This window comes from Neomonachus schauinslandi, chromosome 2, assembly GCF_002201575.2.
Source record: "Neomonachus schauinslandi chromosome 2, ASM220157v2, whole genome shotgun sequence".
NCBI classification, from domain to species: Eukaryota; Metazoa; Chordata; class Mammalia; order Carnivora; family Phocidae; genus Neomonachus; species Neomonachus schauinslandi.
The window spans coordinates 152,950,440-152,957,988 of NC_058404.1; the positions used below are offsets into that span (position 1 = coordinate 152,950,440).

The 7,549-nt window shown below is 35.3% G+C and overlaps 1 pseudogene; it reads left to right on the forward strand.

Moving 5' to 3' along the window:
• The first annotated feature begins 608 nt into the window (after window positions 1-608).
• On the forward strand, window positions 609-1,392 carry LOC110591498 (annotated as a pseudogene).
• The last annotated feature ends 6,157 nt before the right edge of the window (window positions 1,393-7,549 follow it).

A 7,549-nucleotide genomic window follows, 5' to 3' on the forward strand; every position in this document is an offset into this window, starting at 1 on the left:
GTTACATGATTAAAAACTGTGGCAGCTTTCATCAAAAAAAAAAAAAAAAAAAAAGCCAGACATGAGAAGGCTCTGAAAAAGCTTTTCTAACTTGAGAGTGATTGAAAGAGTGACTTTATAAAGTCTTAATAAAAGGCTTCAGTTTCAGGTGGTTTCAGAAAGTTGGTCAGGGGCACCTGGGTGGCTCAGTTGGCTAAACATCTGCCTTTGGCTCAGGTCATGATCCCAGAGTCCTGGAATTGAGCCCCATGTTAAGCTCCTTGCTCATCATGGAGTCTGCTTCTCCCTCTCTCTCTGCCCTTCCCCCACCTCGTGCTCTCTCTTGCGTGCTCTCTTTCTCAAATAAATAAATAAAATGTTTAAAAAAAAATAATTGGTCAAAAATGTTTCTTAGAAAGGAGAAGAGGTTCTTCTAGAGTAGGAAGTTGTAATTGGTCAAGTTGGATTTATCAAGGGGGGTTGGAGAGGGACAGTTAAATATTAAGGTCATTAGCAAGAAAAGATGAGACACAACAGTTGCAGAAGCTAAGTAGAAAATCTCAGTCCTGGAAAATTGAGAGCTTCTTCGCTCTCCGGCAGCTGCACCCGACGGCTCTGCGGCCGTCACCATGCCACAAAATGAATATATTGAGTTACACCGGAAGGCGATATGGCTATTGTTTGAATTACCACGAGAAAAAAGGAAAGAAAGAAGGTCGAGAGGCTCATGAACGTACAAAGAAGGCAAAAAAGATGATTGGTCTGAAAGCTAAGCTCTACCATAAACAGCGCCATGCTGAGAAAATACAAATGAAAAAGACTATCAAGATGCATGAAAAGAGAAACACCAAACAAAAGAAAGTTGAAAAGACTCCACAAGGAGCAGTACCTGTGTATCTACTGGACAGAGAGAGACAGTCCGGAGCTAAAGTACTTTCCAACATGATTAAACAAAAATGAAAAGAGAAAGCGGGAAAATGGGAAGTTCCTTTACCCAAAGTCCGTGCCCAGGGAGAAACAGAAGTATTAAAAGTTATTCCAAAAGGAGAGAGAAAGAAGAAAGCATGGAAGAGGATGGTCACTAAAGTCTGCTTTGTTGGAGACAGCTTTACTGGAAAACCACCTAAATATGAAAGATTCATTAGACCAATGGGCTTACGTTTCAAAAAGGCCCATGTAACACATCCTGAATTGAAAGCCACCTTTTGCTTGCCAATACTTGGTGTAAAAAAGAATCCTTCATCCCCACTATATACAACTTTGGGTGTTATTACCAAAGGCACTGTAATTGAAGTGAACGTGAATGAGTTGGGCTTTGTGACACAAGGAGGCAAAGTTATTTGGGGCAAATATGCCCAGGTTACCAACAACCCTGAAAATGATGGATGCTTAAATGCAGTCCTGCTGGTTTGACAGCAGTTTCAGAGAAGTAATTCCTTATAATTACATAAGACTACACACTGATCAGGAAGACCACCATTACTGTGGTGGTTCTGAATACTACCAAACAGCCTTACGTATCTGCAGTCATCAAGAGAAGTATTTATTCTATTGTGAAAAACATTAAAATAGACATTTATTAAAAAAAGAAAAAGAAAAAGAAAACCTCAGTCCTTCAATTTCTCTTCCAGAAGTTACCAACAAGGGTTTTGTTTGTGTGTTTGTTTTTAAAGATTTATTTATTTATTTTAGAGAGAGATAGGGAGAGTGCAGGGGGAGGGGCAGAAAGAGAGGGAGAGAGTCTCAAGTGGATTCTGCACTGAGCACAGAGCCCAATGCAGGGCTCAATCCTTGGACCCCCTGAGATCAGGACCTGAGCCTAAACCAAGAGTCAGATGCTTCACTGACTGTGCCACCCAGGTGTCCCTACCAACAGGGTTTTAAGGATTCAGTGGTTTTCACTGATAACCTGAGAATGATGTTTTATAGTCTACAAATTTGATTAAATGAAGCCTATGTTTCATCATGTCTTATGGTACATAGGTTGAAATGCCAGAACTTTGCTAGTGTATAAAAAGACAAGAATAAAAAATTGTGACTGTTAAAATAGTTCTATCAGGTGCAGCCTGATAGATATACCTTAACCATAATCCTCATAAGGGTTAGAGGACATATCCTCCAAGGCATTAAAACTGCCTTGGTGAGGGCACCTTGTCCTTGAATGATCACAGGTGGGGAGGAGGGTGAATGGATGAAATGAGATACTGGAGCGGTGGTACTAAATAGCTAGAGAAAATGAGAATACAATCACAATAATAAACTGTAGGGATAGGATGCATTTAGAGTGGTATGAACTGATTTCAGGGTCCCTAAAAATTAAACCAAAACAAAACAAAACAAAAAGCCAAAATAGCTCATATATTGAAGATCTCTTTAACACATAAAAATAAAAAGTTAATCCCAATGGACAGAAATCTAACGAGTTACTATCATGAAGATTCACAGACTCTTCCCCAATTCTACAACAGGAATCTGAATGAGGGGGAGCTGACTCTCTTTGAAGAACCCTTCAATGTAGCCTTAATGTAAATGGTTGATAATCTCCTAAACCTTCTCCATGGTGATCCATGACCATGAAAGATGGTGAGTGCATTCTGGGAAAAGAGAAATATATTGATCTCCAGTGCACATTGTGCATATTAAATATGGTTCTGAATGAAACTATTTCTTAAATATTCAAATCAGTCCAGTGGTATGTTTTCCAGAATGAGAACTAGGTTTCATACTTAGATATACTGAGGTATGCACCCAATGTGATTAAATTTAAATAGTAATTTCTAATAAGACATTTATCTATGAGACATTATAATATAAATATAAGAACCACTTCGGATATTTCTATATTTAGGAAAAATATGCTAAGAGAATAATAAAAAACACTAATTAATAGGTGTAAAAGGTAAAGGGGCAGAGAGTTGTGATTTGTTTTCATTCTTTTCTAGGGCAATAACAATGCAAGTGGCATGAGAGACAAACACAATTTCAGATATTACAGAATTTAAGTTCAATAACTCATAAATATCCGGCCTTAAATAAAGATTTTCTAATCTTAGATGGATGTTCAGAATATTATAATTCAACTCATTTCTATATTCATAAGTAATGTCTTCCCTAAAGCGTCTAGCTTCTAATGCTACAAAAGGAATACAGTAAAGGAATAAAATGCATTCCTTTAAAGAAATAAAGGAGTTACTGAGAAAATGCAAATATCACACTAACCCAAAGGCATATGTCATAAAAATGAAAATGCCTACTGTCATATTTATGCATTTACTGAAACTAGGAAGTCTTATGAACTTGAACTCAAGCTTCAAAAGTAGCACCAGTTCTGGTTCTAGCAAGAGTCTAATAAATGCCTCCTAAATATTATGTTTATAAAACATTTTTAAATATTCCTCTTCATTACACAACATAAATTAAAATGGCTCCGATAATTCTGATTTCGTTCCAACATAGTTGTGCATAGTTTAGAACATTTGAATTTTATATCATTTCTTTGCTTTTTTAAGATTTTTTTTAAACAGTTAATGGATGGGCCTTGAGGGCATTATGCTAAATGAAATAAGTCAGACAGAGAAAGACAAACACCATATGATCTCATTTATACACAGAATCAAACAAACAAACAAGAAAAAAACAATTGTATAAGATACAGAGAACAAAATGGTGGTTGCCAGGCATAGGAGATAGAGTGTGGGTGAAATAGGTGAAGGGGTCAAAACGTACAAACTTCCAGTTATAAAATAAATAAGTCATGGGGAAGTAATGTACAGCATGGTGACTATCGTTAATGACACTGTCTTGCATATTTGCAAATTGCTAAGAAGGTAAATCTTAAAAGTTCTCATCACAAGAAAAAAATTCTGTAACTATGTATGGTGATGGATATTAACTAGATTTCTTGTAGTGATCATTTCACAACATGTACAAATATCGAATCATTATGTTGTGCACCTGACACTTATATTAAGTATGTTAATTACACTCAATAAAAAAATCAACAATGCTTTATCAACTTTAATCTCTAAGGTAGATATTACATTTAGCACACAATTTCAATATGCATTCACATTGCAAAACTACATTTTTTTTTTTTTTGGACATTCTTTGCCTCAAAATTTACCAAGAGAATATTGAAAATACAGACTATAATTAATATAGCATAAGGTTTACCTAGGAATGTTTTTTAAAGATTTTATTTATTTATTTGAGAGAGAGAGAGAGGGATAGTGAGAGAAGAGAGAGAGCATGAGAGGGTGGAGGGGCAGAGGGACAAGCAGACTCCCTGCTTAGTACGGAGCCCCACGCAGGGCTGGATCCCAGGACCCTGAGATCGTGACCTGAGCAGAAGTCAGACACTTAACTGAGTCTCCCAGATGCTCCACCTAGGAATACTTTAAAATACATTTCTCTTCACTTAGAAATATTGTAAAGATAAGTATTCTTTTCTAAATATAGACTATTAATTGGGAGAGAGAAAGGAAAAATGAGAAATTAGTCTCACAAGCATTATCCGTGTCATTTACTCTGACAGTTAATCTCAGTTGTCTTCTGATTTGCTCTGTTTAGCAACAGTTGGCTAATTTGATCGCTATCTTCTTAATGTTGTAACTCCAATCCAGACCTCTCCTTTGAAACTTAGACTTAGTATTTCACTTTCATGTCCACTTGAATGTGTAACAAGCATCTCAAGCCTAACACTTTCATACCTAACTTTTTTACTACCCAAGCTCCTCCCATGCTCCTCCTCAAATAACTAAACATCAACACTTTCCCTCCAGTTTCTCATCAGAAAAAATGGTTGCAATCACCTCAACTCATCTTTTTCACCCACATGCTATTCACCAGCAATTCCTGCTAGGTCTGTCTTTAAATTGTATATTGAAATTGACCACCACTCACTCTCTTCACCTGGTCTATGTTCTCAAATTCTATCACCTGAATTACTAGAATATTCTTCTCACTGATCTTCCAACCTCCCCCTTTATCTTCCACACCTCAGTCTTCACCCAAACAGAAGATAGCCTTATCCACTTAAAATGTAAGTCACTCCAGAGGACAATAGGGGAAAGGAGGGAAAACTGAAGAGGAAGAAATAAGAGAGGGAGACAAGCCACGTGAGACTCTTGACTCTGGGAAACAAACAGGGTTGCGAAAAGGGAGATGGGGTAACTCGGTGGTGGGCATTAAGGAGGGCACGTGATGTGATGAGCACTGTGTGTTATACGTAACTAATGAATTATTGAACATTATATCAAAAACTAATAATGTACTATATGTTGTCTAATTGAATAAATAAACAAACAAACAAACAAACAAACAAAATGTAAGTCACTCCGGATCGGCACTCTCCAGTGTTGTCTCTTCCTAGTCAGAGCAAAATCCAACCTACTTTCCTTGCCCAGTAGGACCTATGATCTAGCCTATTGCTGTGTCTCTGGTATTATCTCCATCCACTCTGTCACTCATTTACTCTTTTCTAGACAACTTAGTCACTTTGATATTCCTTGAATGCTCCAAACATTACCTCCAAACATATCCTTACCTTACTTTATTTTCTCCACAGCACTCATTTCTAATTGACATATGTGGTGGTAGGCTTACAACAAATATTTGAGGGTTGGATGACAATGAAAAACAATTAACATCTGTCTTTGTGCTCATATGTATTTGAGTTTTGTGCCTGTTTTCTATTAGTTATAACAACAGAGTAGAGTTGCATAACATGTGCAAAACTCTTTGTTTTCAAATTCATTGCTTTTATGAGTGTCATTATAATCCTGGTAAAATATATAATAAATATCATAGTCATGGTGTAATATTAATATGGGACAGATAAATCAAATAATTTATTTAATTTTCCAAAGTTCATTTATGGAGTAAAGCTTCAAATGGCCTTTACCTGCTATGTTTTCTCATTATATAGCACCTGTTTTCTCTAAGAATCATAATTATCAAATCTCTTTGTCAAACCAAAAAATGGAACATGTTGAGTACCTTGCTTCCCTGGTCTCCACAATATTTAATAACTACCTATCTTCCTTGGTCTTTCTTTCATTGTAACTCACAATGTATATCCCCCAGTCTTTGATTTTTAGTCTTATTTTCACTACAAAGTATGAGTTAAAAGTGTATACAGTTCAAGAAATATATGAGAACCTGAAAGATAAAATTGTGTTCATTATTTTACAGATGAGTTCTATTTAGTTGTAAATGAGAGATACATAAATAAATCATTTTATAATTATGAGGAGCTTTCTGATTAGCAGATTTTAATCTATTTTACAGAAATTCATGCTATTATGCTTATAAAAATGATACATACCTATTATAAGGAATTTAAGCAATGGGTAATACAAAAATGAGTGTAAAAAATCTAAAACCCCAGTATCTATGATAAAAATAAATTATTGTTTAATAACATTTTTGTTCCAGGTACTTTTATCTGCATATTTTATAAATAAAGAGGAGTAGGTTGATGCTTAAAAATACTTCTAGGGTTGCCTGGGTGGTTCAGTCAATTAAACATCCAATTCTTTTTTTTTTTTTTAAGATTTTATTTATTTATTTGACAGAGAGAGACACAGCGAGAGAGGAAACACAAGCAGGGGGAGTGGGAGAGGGAGAAGCAGGCTTCCCACCGAGCAGGGAGCCCGATGCGGGGCTCGATCCCAGAACCCTGGGATCATGACCTGAGCCGAAGGCAGACACTTAACGACTAAGCCGCCCAGGCACCCCTAAGCATCCAATTATTGATCTTAGCTCAAGTCTTGATCTCAGGGCATGGAGCCTACTTAAAAAATAAATAAATAAGCTTTTATTAAAAAATGGACAATCTTCCACATGTTATCAAATAGTATAAATTGAAAACAACAGAAAACAATAAAAGAATCAGCTATACTTCAAAAAATGCTCCTTTACCAACAAAAAATAGTGAACTAAAACACCCTTTTCATGTTAAATGAAAATAATTAATTTGTGGTCACTGTACTTTGTTTTTCAAAACAAGTTTCAGTTATATATAACACTAGGTATCTTTTGGCTATAACAAAAATCTGTGTTAGCAAATTCCATAACTTTCTTTGCAGTGTGTCCTTCTACCTGCTCCTCTTTGTTAATAATTATGTTTTTTTTTTACATTAGGCTGCTAATATTTGTACCATTTACATTTTGTTTTATGATTCCTCACAATTATAACATATTAATTATTTATCCTAATGTATTCAGTACTCATCATCAGTCCTTTTACCGTGATTTCTCTTTGTTACAGGAATATTTATGCTGATTCTTCTCTTTATTGGTTGGATATCCTTATCAAAAATAATTTTGTTTTGTTTTTATGGAACTCTTTTCCTTTAGGGCTTCCCTGATTGAAAAGTCTCCCTTTTGCTCTTAAGTTAATCATCAAATACCAACTTAGTGTAATATTATATACTTTGTTCAAATTTTATACTTTGTAATATTTGCATTTTTTCATTTTCTTCTGGCAGTAAATGTTACTCAGATACTCACTTATCTTTTTCTTCTTTCTTTCTTTCTTTCTTTCTTTCTTTCTTTCTTTCTTTCTTTC